Source organism: Lissotriton vulgaris, chromosome 4_1 (assembly GCF_964263255.1).
Source record: "Lissotriton vulgaris chromosome 4_1, aLisVul1.2, whole genome shotgun sequence".
Lineage (NCBI taxonomy): Eukaryota > Metazoa > Chordata > Amphibia > Caudata > Salamandridae > Lissotriton > Lissotriton vulgaris.
Window position 1 is genome coordinate 1,184,816,649 of NC_141691.1, and position 14,099 is coordinate 1,184,830,747.

The window sequence follows — 14,099 nt, forward strand, 5'->3', positions numbered from 1 at the left end:
CCTGACAAAAGGACTCCAAGAGTTTGGACTTTGATATAGTAACCTTCTGCTGGGACTCTTCTATATGAGACTTGTTCTTAATTGTCGATATTATTTCTAATTCTGCAAGCCTGAGCTCCTCCATTTGACTCTTAACGAGCTCCTGACCTAGCTTCCGTCGATAGGCTGCAAAACTCTTAGTATTACCACGGACTGCAGCCTTTAATGCGTCCCAGACCTTATGGTCACATTCTGTACCCCTGTTGACGTTTAGGAATTCAACTATCCACTTTCTCATGTGGGCCCGATAGGTCTCATCAAACAAGAGTTTTCTTTCGAACGTCCAAACCCTTGGAGCTCTGATTGGACGAGACCAAGGGCATTCTATCACCAACGGATTATGCTCCAACAAAATTCTAGGAGGAACCGAGATCCAAGCAATTTCGGCTGTCTGTTCAGACATAAAGAAATAATCCAGTCGAACCATTTTGTTGTGAGAGGGAGAGTAATAAGTATACCTGTCATCAGTTTTGATGTGCCAGTGCCATAAGTCCGTTAAACCATTTTCTTGCACTAAAATTTTTAAAGCCTTAAACAATCAGGCTTTCCTACCAGTATACTTGGAGCCTCCTGACAGATTAAATCTGCTAAGCAAATTAATATTCATGTCCCTACAAATGATCAGAGGAGAGGGTCATATAGCTAATTCAACGTTTAAATACGTGAGCCCTTCAGGGTCATCTAAGTTTGGCCCATAAATCGTACATATTGTTAATTGTTTATTGGCAACTAATATTTCAATGATAGCCCACCTACCCATCCTGTCCTCATGGACCTTAGTGCAAATGCCCACTCTTCGCTTCATTAAAACAGCAACACACCTTATCATAGAAGATTGTTTAGAACAAGCAATTAAATCATAACCTGGCAATTTTAAACAATCCAGCCTACCCCAGGATATATGGGTTTCCTGTATGCGTAATACATCTAATTCCATAGCGTTCACTACTTTAGAAAATAATGCTCGTTTTTTTGGGGTCATTAAGGCCACAAATGTTCCATGAGCTTAAAATAAGTTTACCTGCCCCATTGACACGAAAAGAGACATTTCTTATGCCTGACTGTACATTTTTGACTTTTCTAAGCATGGGAGTTAATTTGTAACAATATTGATCAGGTTTCAAGCCACGACCTACACCGATAACCAAAACCACAGTGACCTTACACCCCCACCCCCCACCCCCAAAACCAACCCCTTCCCCTTAAGCTAGCCCCCACCCTCACCCACCCACACCCTACATACCCCTTGGCAGGCAACAGGACCTAGGTCCTTGTGATGGAATGAGCCTACAGCCTGTTATCACCTGGACCCGCTCACCCCCTCGTAACTGTAACTGAAAAAATAGAGTTGATTTCAGTGACTTTAAAGGTTTAAGAAAAAAAAAGGAAACTATAAAGGAGTAATCTCCCCTGCAATCGGCTCAGCCCAACTCTACTCCTGGGACCCCACTAAAAGCAATTCCTGAATGAACCAAAACCAAGACCCATAGCCGTCTTACTATAAAGTACCCAGGTATTCCCTGGCCTGTATTTCAGCAAGGATACCATACGAATTTGCTGCTGAAGCTGCTGCGCTGTGTTTTGCGCAACTTGTACTAAATTTGCTGATTTGCACAGATTTTAAAAATTGATTTCCGCTCCGATCCCGATCATTTTAAAAAATTGTAATTTGCACTGCCCGCATTTCTGAAACGGTGATTTTAAAACTGTGATGTGATTTATTCTGAGAGGACGACAGCGTTGTAGGCTGCTCCTCATTTTAAATTACCCATTGCACTTTACCGAGGACGACAGCGACTTAGGCTGCTCCTCTTCCCCAACAACACCGGCTGCCAATCCCTGGGCTCCGTTCCACCACGGCTGAGAGTCGATTGCGTGGAGAGCCAAAGGGGAGGCAGACCGGCAGACCAGTCAGGGGTCAGCCCCTGCGAGCCGGAGGGCGGAGACAGGAGCCCGCGCTTCCTCCTACTTAAGCATAGGTTCCAGCAGTCGCGCAGCATACCTTACGAATTTGCAACTGAAGCTGCTGCACTGTGATTTGCTTAACTTGTACTAAATTTGCTGATTTGCACAGACTTTTAAAAATTGATTTCCGCGCCGATCCCAGTCATTTTAAAAAATTGTAATTTGCACTGCCCGCATTTCTGAAACGGTGATTTTAAAACTGTGATGTGATTTATTCTGAGAGGACGACAGCGTTGTAGGCTGCTCCTCATTTTAAATTACCCATAGCTCTTTACCGAGGACGACAGCGACTTAGGCTGCTCCTCTTCCCCAACAACACCGGCTGCCAATCCCTGGGCTCCGTTCCACCATGGCTGAGTGCCGATTGCAAGGAGAGCCAAAGGGGAGGCAGACCGGCAGACCAATCAGGGGTCAGCCCCTGCGAGCCAGAGGGCGGAGACAGGAGCCCGCGCTTCCTCTCCCCTATTTACCTCAATGTGCTGGCCGAGGCACAGCGGACGGGCGCAGCGGGCACGACCATGGCGCGCCGAAGGTGCGTCTAAGGTAAGCCCGTCTGCGCCCGTCCGCGACCGGCCGGGGCCTGGGGCCCCACTCCCTGCCAGTGTCAAGCAAAATGCTTCCCTTTCCATCCGCTATTCTCACAATGAATTATTAGCATATGCTGGCAATGTGGAGATCACTAAAAGTCCCTGTATGCAAGCGGAACCAGGACTATCCTATGGGCCCTTCTCTTGTCGTTCATGTCACTGGTCCAGTATGGGTGTTACTTTTCCGGGCAGCCACTCAAGCCATGTCTTTAGCAACACAAATCTTAGCTGCCTATATCTCAATGCTAGATCCCTACCCAGACATGCCCTGGATATTTGGGATTTACTCACCTCTAAATCTCCAGACTTGCTTTTCATTACCGAAACTACAACGCCGCGGATCTAGCTAATGCCCTCCCCTTCAACTACAAAATTATTACACCAGACAGATCTGGTAAGAGAGGAGGGGGTAGCGGTGATATTCAGGGAGCATTTAGCATGTCTAGTGGAACCAATAGTCTCTTACAGTGAACATCAGACTTTACCCTTCAAAGTACTCCACGAGGGCTTTACTATATTAGCAGGAGCTGTAATTTACAACCCCCCAGGACAACAATCTAATTTTGGAGCCAAATTGCTTAATCAACTTCTGTCTCTATGCCTAAAAGTAAGAAACTACATTATTGTTGGCGATTTTAACATTCATTTTGAGAAAATTGATGCTTTGGGAACCTCCCAATTGAAACATGATATGGAAATTTTGAATCTCAGGCAGTGGGTGGTGGGCCCCACACATATAGCATGCCACACACTGGACCTACTTTTTACCAACATTGAATTAACTCATATAGCTGAGGTTCAGCCTCTTTCCTGGTCGGACCATTTTCTCATATCTTTCCAACTCGAAGTCCCCTGCAAGCCTCAGAAATTCAAAGCTGCTCAGAAAATCTCCAAACGAACATGGAGACTAGTTGAGAAATCCAACTTTGATAAATATTTCCAGGAGACCAATCTTATACTCCCGATGGACTTTCCTGTATGCCGAGATGTTGCCTCCCCTGATGCCGGCATACTGCAAACCTTGAATAAACTAGCTCCCTTGCGGGAAACAAGGAAAAAGGCCCAAACGGAGAAATGGTATACCGCTCATCTAAAAAGTCTCAAAAAGGAATGCCAAAAGCTTGAGCACCTTTGGAAGCAGTCAAAGGACAATGTAGCCAAATTAAATTATGTCCATTATCGGAAACAATACACCCTTGCCATCAAACACGCTAAGAAAGACCATTTCACACAGCGCATTCAAGAGAACAGTAACTTTGCGAAGGAACTGTTTAAGGCAGTGAAGGAACTGAGCAAACCTGCCAGTATCTCGCAAACACTCACCCCTACGGTCGATGCTTGTAATCGCATTAGCACCTTTTTCTCGGACAAAATTAAGAAAATGTACTCAAACTTTTCCCCTCTATCAGCCAACACCAACACAGTTAAATCCCCCAACACTATGCTTGACTTGGAAACCTCAGACGACGAAATTACACCCCATTTAGCTGATTTTGAACCACTCTCAGTGGAGGATGTTCTAACAGCTATGCAATCAGTTAAATGTGGCTCCCCTGCGGACCCATGTCTTCACTTTGTGTTCTCCAAGATTGCACCTACGCTCTGTCCTCTAATCACCCAAATTTTTAACAAATCACTCAGTACCGTCACCTTTCCTGATGTCTGGAAGCATGCTGCAGTGATCCCTCTCCTAAAAAAAGTGGGTTCCGATATTCTCAATCCTGAGAATTACAGACCCATCTCCCAGCTTCCTTATCTCTCTAAAGTCTTAGAGAAACTGGTCAATGTTCAACTGACCAAATACCTGGAAACTAATCTTCTCCTGGACCCCTCTCAGACGGGCTTCAGAGCCAATAACAGCAACGAGGCTACGTTGCTGGCAGTGTCGGACAGTATCAGATCCTCCATAGACCGAGGAGGGGCGGTGGCACTGATACTGCTCGACCTGTCAGCAGCGTTTGACACGGTCTCCCACCATCGCCTGCTGAACATACTTTGGCACAAAGGAGTTCAATCTAATGCCCTGAATTGGCTACACTCTTTTCTGCGTAAACGCACTCAGGTCGTTCATATAGGCCAGTTCCAGTCTAGATCCACCTCCATCGACTGCGGGGTCCCGCAGGGCGCCTCGCTGAGCCCCACCCTTTTCAATGTATATATGTCATCTCTAGCCAACATTGGAAGGAAGTGGGGCATTGGCATGTGCTCGTATGCGGATGACACGCAGCTGATGGTGGCCCTGGATGAGAAGCCTGAGATCATTAAAACCAAGCTACAGGGTTGCCTCACAGAAATGGCTCAGTGGATGCATTCCCACTGTTTAAAACTAAATGCAGGGAAATCCGAAATCCTTTTGTTTGGTGGTGGCAAACAAGTGTGGGATGCCTCGTGGTGGCCGCCCTCATTGGGTCTTACCCCCACTCCCAAACAACATGCTAGGAATTTGGGGATTATCATGGACGACGAACTGTCCATGAAAGACCATGTGCGATCCCTCTGTGGCAAGGGTTTCGCCATCCTGAAACTCCTAGCTAGGTTGTTCCCCTGGATACCACTGGACTGCAGACGCTCGGTTACACAGGCCTTACTGGTTAGTCGTCTAGACTATGGCAACGCGCTGTTTGTAGGGATGAACGAACACCTGTTCTCTCGTCTACAGGTACTGCAGAACTTGGCCGCCAAACTCATCTGTGATAAAGGCAGGTTAGACTCGGCATCAGAATGTATGAAGACACTCCATTGGCTGCCGATGCGTCAGAGGGCCGCCTTCAAACTACTCTGCCATGCCCACAGGGCCTAACACAAGACAGGCCCTATCATTCTTCAAGGAAAGATTGAATTCTATGTCCCTACTAGGAACCTACGATCAAGCCAATAATCATTAGATGGGACAAAACGTATCTACAGAGTCAGAACCGGCGGCCATTCATTCTCTTACCTAGCGGCCAGGAGGTGGAACGAGCTTCCAGATGACCTTGGACATACCACAAATTGTCTCCTGTTCCGAAAAAAATTGAAAACCCACCTTTTTCCCATTTCTAAATAGGCCCCTCAGCTTCAGTTTCAGTAGTGTTCACCTGGTATTATCGCCGTGATATCCCTTGGGATGAGTGATGCTCTCTACAAAAACCACAAATAAAATAAAAATAAAAAATAAGAATCTGGTCTTACCCTGATAGATTATTTTCAATTAGGAGGGAAGGCTTGATCCCCCTTTGATTAAAAGGAGGATATCTGCTGAAAGAGCTGCCACCTCCGCTCAACCATTGCAGGGCAAATATCGGGGCAAACAAAAAACTTGCAGCCTTTACCAACTCTTTTTCTATCAGGTCTAGCCAGGTCATAGATCTTCTCTCTCGCAAGGAAATTGTTAAGACAGATCAAAATTCCTCGGGGTCTATCCCCAGATTGTCCGAATTTCTGCCTCTGTTTAAAGGGGAACCAATGTGCACGTTGCACTTCTAGATCCCAATCCCATTGCTTTACTTCAGGAAATGCCTCTGTGAAAAGCTCAGCCACAAATTTGCCTAGAATCCCCTCCTTCACAACCTTCAGGCAACCCCTAAAATCCTAAGAATATTTCTCCTTGCCTTATTTTCTAAATCAGTCAGCTTCCACAGAATATCATCCTTCTGGGCACCAATCATGTCAGTTGCAGCCTTCTGTGTTGCCAAAGCATCCTCCAAGTTAGAAATCCTCTCCTCAGCCTCTCCAAATCGGGCAGCTATGTCAGTGCAGGTTTTGGCCACTCTACGGATGGAGTTTTGAACTCTGCGGCTGGCCCCCTTCGTTTGTGCATTCTCCTACCGGGATTCTTCTTGATGCGCCATCATAGTCTGGTAGATAACGGCAAAAGTTATCTCTCCTAATGGTAGCTCATCCTGATTGGGTGAAGGATTCTGGCCCTTGTTATAACACTCACCCCTGAGCTAGTTTGTACAGATTCAGGACTGTCCCAGGATAAGGAACCAGAAGCGGCAGAGACCTTGTTGAATACCTCCAGATTTTTTAAATTATTAGCTTTCAATACTGTCAACAGACTATGGGGTAAAGCTTCATTACAGAGGACCTCATTCAGCCGCCAGTCCCCGACATCGCTGCCATCATCTGAAATAATCTCTGTCAAGGTCTTCCTCGTCATCAATTAAGGAACCCGTCTGCTCAGACAGAGAGAAGAATTTGTCTCCCCCCTCAGGTTCCCTGGAAGACTCACCCCCATCAGCAGAACCACAAGAGGCGATAGCCTTAAACTCAGAAATGCAGAAGATCTGAAACTAGATTACTCTCCTCTGACAAAACTACATCTCCCATAATCCCACTTGCAGGGGACCTGAGCACAGGCTGTGACGCACCAGTTAAGCTTGCATTCTCCGGGACAACCTTCACAGGACTCTTTGTGACCCCCTGCAGTAAGGTGTGTCCTGTACAGTCCTGCTCTGTTGTAGGGACCTGCGCAGCCCCCCCAATCGTGGGAGGAATAACGCCATCTGCTGGTGTCTTTGTTCCATTAGTAACCTTCAGTGGAGCCAAGTGTGCCTGACTGCCGCTGCTGATACCGGCTGATGTTTTGCTTTTTGCATTCTTGAAAAGAGCAGGCACAGTCTGCTTCATTTTGCTGATCGTCGAGGCGGCCCCTGCGAGGATCTAGGATCCAATTCTGCCTCACTATTCAGTCAGGCGTTGGCAGCAGATCGAGCCCTTGTGGCTGCGGCGGCAGCCTTGGGTGTAATCTTCGGGGCCATAATGGCTACAGAGGAAGACTGCTGGACGAGAATATGTCAGTAAATGTAGCAAAGGGACAGGCCAAGTTCTGTGCGATATCGCACTTGGGGAACCAGCAGAGCTTAGCAGAAATCTCAGCATTAGAACATACGAAGCACGACCAGCTCAATTCGAACTGCCGGCGACATGGGATCCAGACAAGCAAAGCTTCAGAGGAGGTGATACATCTAGGTAAGGTGGGCTGTCTCACACAGCCGAGTGCTCGGCCGCCATCTTGCCCCCAAATCCAGGTCTCTCCCAGTAGATCCAATGTGATCCAGACTGATCACCCACTGCATGGTTTGTGGCCCATTGCCGCAAACCCACAAGAGAAGGGCACACCTTCTGCTTTGCATAAAATTCCTCCCTGGAGGGTCCTCCTTCTTGCTGCAGTGGGTCAGCTTAGGCAGGTCCCCCAGTTCAGCAACTTGCTCCTCTTTAGGTTCCAGGGCATCCCCCTCAAGGTCTGCCTCCTCCTGGACCATGGGAATAATGGGGGCTGGTTTCCTGGCCCCTACCTCTTCTCTTTAAGGGAGGTTCCTGGGCCATACTTTTAGGCTCCAGGATCTCTTGCACACCCTTACTGGCTGCCATAGACCAAGTGGTCACCAACGCCCACTCAGGCAGACCCAGCATCTCCAAATGAGCCTTCTTCTCCCCTTTATCCTAAGGGGACCTCTCTAAATCATTGCCCAACAGACAATCAACTGGCATGGTTGGCCTCACAGCTACTTGGAGAGGGCCTGAGGCCCCTCCCCCCACTTGAAGGGAACCTGAGCCACCTGGCAGTGCTTCTCTGTGTTGTCAACAGCAACAACTGAGTAAAATGCATTGGGGACCACCTGCTCTTCTAACACCAAGTGACACCTGACAGCTGTCACACTGGCTCTGGTGTCTCCAAGAGCCTCCATTCTATGGCCATTGATAATCACCCACTGCCTGTATTTCTTAGTTTTATCAGGCAGCTGAGTCTTAGGGACCATCTCAAAGTCTCCTAAGGAGACAAGGGAAATTTCTGCTGGATCCCACCCACCTTGGGTACCCATCTCCTCTCCTCCCAGGGCGACATTGGCCATCTGATGGCGGGTGCACGGGGTGGCACATACTGACCCTTTTGAGGACACTGGGAATCATACCAACGGTGTCCCACTTGCTTACACTGAAATCAGGTAGCAGGCCCCCTGTGAACAGGGGGCCTGCTACCTGCTCTGGCTTTTTCTCAGGGGTCTCTGGCTTTTTCCCAGGTGGAGGCTGGGATATTTTCCCTTGGGAATTACTTTGGGGCCCTTTCTGGAACTCCCTCTGTTTACCCATGTCCCCCGACTCTTCTGCTGTAGACCCTGCCCACTTTTGGCTGAGTCGCCCACATGACCCTTGTGCACGCTGGTACTGACCCAGTGGTCCGCCTCCTCAACAAGCTTCCTAGGGTTAGTTAACTTGCTATCAATAAGGTGCTGGCGTAGCTCCGGAAAACAATTAGCAGACAAGTGCTCCCATGCAAACAAATCATAGAGTGCTTCAAAATTATCCACTTTGCTACCCTTCACCCAACCATCCATACCTCTGCAAAAGAAAGAAACATATTCTACACAAGTGGTTCCCTTCAGCTTCGTAGAATTCCTGAATCTCAATCTATACAGCTCTGGAGTCAAACCATACCTTGTCATCAGGGCTTCCTTTATGTGGGCATAAGTCATCCTATTTTCACTGGGTAGGTCTAACAAAGTGTCCCTCCCTTCACTCACAAAGCGACCCCACAACCCAGCTCCCTACTCCTTCTCAGGGACCCAGTGGGTCAACATTGCTATCTAGGTTGCAACCCACTTGCCAATATCCTCATGCTTACAAAAATCTTTGATGACATCCTTGAAGATTTATACCCTGCCTTCTGAAGCACAGATGGTGCGCTGTCTCTAAGCCCTTTGCCTTGATTTCTAACTCCCTAAAAACTTCACTCATGCTCCATTCTCATTCTCTTTCTCTCCAAGGGCAACCTGTTAGTCTCAATTTCCCTCTGACACCATCTTAAGCTGAGCCATCTCCAGCTTGCGTGCCCTATTTCTCTCCCTGTCTTCCAGCTCTCTGGGGGACAAGTCTTTGCAAAAGATGCTACTGCCAGGCGGGGACGGATACCCCTATCCTAGCTGGAAACACTGGCCTAACCAGTTGTCCATCTGCATCCCCATCTTGCTCCACCACCAGATCTGGGGCATTTCCTGCTTCTATCCAGGCCCTCAGCACCTTTTGGTAGTCATCCTTTTTTGGAATGCCTGGTGTAGCAACTTTCAATTTCATGCAGAGATGCTTGAGCTGTTTTAAAGTGTAGGTTTCCAACCTCTTTTCCTCAAAACCTAGATCCATAGATGCAACTGATGCTGGTTTACTAATGACAGTAAGAATTGGCAGTTCTCAGGAAAAATAACAGTCTAAGGAAAAATAAATTATACCAAAAAAAAGTATGTGGTCGCGTTTGGTCTGCACTCACTAGTAGTGTACACCAATTACTGTATATGAGTCACAAATGCAAGTCCAAATCCTCACCGCTGACCACAAATACACCTATGACCAAATAGGAACTCTTGCTTCTTAGTCAGGGGAAGGGGATTACACTACTGGATAACCCCTGCTCACCCCCTTGGTAGATTGGCACGAGCACAGGCTTATCTCAGGGGCAGTACGTTAAGCATTTGTGAACACACACAGTAGTACAGTGAAAGCACTACAGAAGGACACAACGCAGGTTTTATAAAAATAAGTATTCTTTATATAGAGTTAACACAAGACCACACACGACAAAAATCCACAATACTGTACTTCAACTAGACTTAAAGATTGTAGAAAGGCACTTAGTTCAAGTTGATGATAACTGCAACACAGTTCTCACAAAAGTACCTGGATGCGTAACGCAAAACAAACAAAAGGCTCGCAGAGTTGGAGATGCATTGGTCCCTTGCTTCGGGGGAGACGATGCGTCATGCCTCAATGCTTGTGCAGAGTAGGAGATGCGTCTTGGTCCTTTCCGGAGAGGAGGTGATGTGTAGATTCTCGTACTGTGGCCCGGTTTGGATGCGGAAAGATGGTGCCTCGAAACGATGGGACAATCCAGCGCGATGCGATAAGATGGCTCCCTTGATGTGACGATGTGAAGACGATGCGTGCACGCCCAGTGGCCGTGCGGCGAACTCCGTAACTTTGCAGCCACGACAGGCCCTGCAACATGCTTCTCCGGTGTTGCGACGGCGATCTCTGCAGCGGCGACACGCTTCTCTGGTGATGCGTCGGGTAACAGCTTTGACGAAGGCACGCTTCTCTGGTGATGCAGCGGCGACCTCTGCGGCAACATCACGCTTCTCTGGCGATGTGACGGCAACAGCTGCAACACTCTTCTTCTCATTGAGTTGTGCTACCAGCTCCCAGAGACACGCAGGCTTCTGCAGACATAATTCGCAGCAACGACATTCAGAGAGGAGCTGGTGGTGAAGTCTTTTGTCCCTGAGACTTAAGCAGAAGGCAAGCACAAGTTCAAGACCTTGGAGTAATATTCTGCATGATGATGAAAGTTCTTTGAAGGTTCCTTCTCCTCTCCTTAGCACTGAAGACACCACTGTAGGCCAACCCAGCAACACAGCACACTGGCAGGGGGCAGTCCAACTTCTACAGCTTCCTCGGTTCTTCTCCTTGGCAGCGGTTTGTCTTGTTGTTCCAGAAATTATCTAAAGTCCTGGGGTCTGGGTCCTCATATTTATACTGAAAAATCCTTTGTTGTCTGAAGGCAGAAGGTCCTGTACCTAGTCCAAACCAGTTCTGTGCAGTCCTGGAGCACTTTGTTGACAAGACTACTTCTTTTCTTTGACAGTGTGGGCCAGGGACATCAGACACATTGCAGGAAGTGGAGCCAGCATTGTGGAAGGCAGGCACAGCCCTATTCAGCTCCCAAGTGCAACTCCTCCCACCCATATTCATGCAGATAGTTCTATTCAGCCTTGTGCTGACTCACCCTGTCTCCTGTAATCCCCCCGCCCCTGTCACTCACAAAACCAGACACACAATACACAAGCTAGCAGAGGCAGACTGGGTGGTTAGGCAAGAAAATACCTACTTTCTAAAAGTGGTATTTTCAAACACAGAATGTTAAAACCCACTTTACTAAAATATGTATTTTATCATTCTGAGTTCAGGCATACTAAATTTGAATTTCTACCATGTTCCCTGGGTCAGTGAGGATTATAAGATGTTATAATCAAACTGCCCATTCTGGACTATGGGGAACAGGTAGCCTTGCCATGGTGAAAAACATAAATGGCTGTAATTCACTATTAGGACATACCACACACATCCGGGCATTTCCTACTTTATACTTATAATGCACCCTGCCCTTGGGCCTACCTTAGGGGTGTCTGATATGAAGAAAAGGGAAGGTTTAGGGGCTGGCAAGTGGGTGTACTTTCAAAATCGACATGGCAGTACTAGACTGCGCACAGGCTCTGCAATAGCAGGCATGAGACACACTTTACAAGCGGCTTCTGTGGGTGGCATGGAGAACCTGACCTTACGGGCCAGGCGGCGCAGGGCACGCCTGAGATCTCCGGGTTCACCTGCTTTCGCAGACAGAGACACGTGACACTCTGTTAGGCGTAGAAAAGCAGATTTATTAGCTGCAGCTAAGCCCAGTGGTCCTGTAAATACATCAACGGGTATGCTATCAGGAGACTGCCACTTCATTCCGTGGCGCACAAACTATTATAGTACACAAGTTTACAATGCCAACTCCCAAAACATACAAAACTGACGAATGGGAATAGTTTGAAAACAAGTTATCGAATGTCTAAAACACACCCTCCTTTCAGACCCTGTGTGCTCTCCTCCCTTCAGGTTAATCAACACTAGTGCCCGTAATTCAATTTGAGGTGGTAGAACATGTTGAATGCTACAAAGGACAGTCTATGTAACAAGAGAACACACGAAGAGAATAGCGAAGGCCAGTTAAACAAGATAAAGTCAAGAAAAATGGTGGGACCCAAACAGTGGAGTAAGACATGGATTAATCAGTCTAGACATGGATTTACGAAATCTCGGGAGACCCTGACATCGGTTTCATAAACATAGGCAGAAGTTATTCTTTAACGGGAAGGACACGTAGCAGCTGCAAAAGCAAAAACATCGCGTTCACCAGATCCGCCGTGCTGCCTGAGTGAGGCAAAACAAAATGGCGGTTAAATACAAAATGGCGGCTAGATATGAAGCGAAGTCGAAAACCACGTAACCTCAGACCCTCCTTTTGCCATACTCAGGCAAAGCACAAAAGACTCATGTTATTCTGAATCAATATCGATGGTCATGAGGTCATTGAGGTGTTGCTGCAACATCATTCTGATGTTCTCTGTTTCCTGTGTTACTGGCTTAGAAACACAGACAGTGGCACAAAGTCCGCAAATACCTGGACCGCACTGTAAACAAAGACAACAGGAAAAGATGATTGCTAGAATCGCTCCAAGGAAAGTTAACACCTTCCATCCCCATGTGGACAGTGGTCCCCAAAACCATCCCATCACAGTGTCCTGATGAATGGACTTGCAGAGGACATGTAGCTTAGAGATGGCTTGGCATACTGTAGGGGCATTATCTGGAACGTAAACGCAGCAACTGGACACAATCAATTTACAGACTCCGACTCTATCAGCCAAGACAATGTCTAGAACCATTCGGTTCTGCAAAGTCATAAGGCGATCCACCTGAAGTTCAGCTGTCAAATTATTCAATGCTCCAGAAGTGATATTTATTGTAGCATCGACCACACGAACCAGGCGTCTGATGTTTCTACTATTTGCCATTGAACCCCAAAAAGGAAGAATTCCTTTCAGGAAATCTCCTCCCTCCTGTCCGGCCGTGTCTTCCGCATCAATAACCCCTCTATCCCGTCTCTTTCTATGGTGATCCACAGAAGCAGTATATGTCGGGGGAGAAGAAAAGCTATATAACATGTCCCCGAGAAATGTGTGGGAAGCCATGTATAAGCTTTATCATGACAGATAAAGTATGTGCCTTGTGATGGAACTAACGGTGAAGGAGTCAAGGGTGTATAGACATATATGTGAGAACAATTACTCCTTTCTGGCTTAACTTTGGTATTCTGGCCATTTATTTGTAAACACAAATTACCTCTCTGGGGTAAAACCCAAATTGGTGCAAATTTCTTCTGATTAATCTTATCAGTGAGACTAGTGTTCAGTTCAGTTCATTTATTTATTTCGAAGGTTAAAAACCATCATGAAAATACATAATAATCATAATATATAATCACAAAAAAAGAACATTCTGAGCAACATGACAATTGTTAAAAAGAAGACAGCGCAAAAGACATCAGGTAAAAAAAGAAGGGTTTTTGTGAAAGATAAAAACCTGTGAGCAACAGTAATACAAGACCCCGTATAATAATATTTCAGGTACCTCCCTAACCCACCATTCATCATCCCCTTGTGTTTCTCAATTTAAAAGCAATTTTAAGGAAACTTATAACAGCAAATAGGGTTCGCGTTTCAATGGCTCTTTGCAAAAACAATAAGGGAGATTTAGCATGGATAATATTTGAGTCCTTCAAGACATCCACTAAAAATCTTTGGCGCGGTGTTTTATAAAAAGGACACAATAAAACAAAATGAAGGGTGTCCTGCGGAGACCTATTGTCGCAGCCGCAGGCACCCTTCTGCTCAATTGTTTGAGTGAAACCTAATGGATAAGCTAAAATAT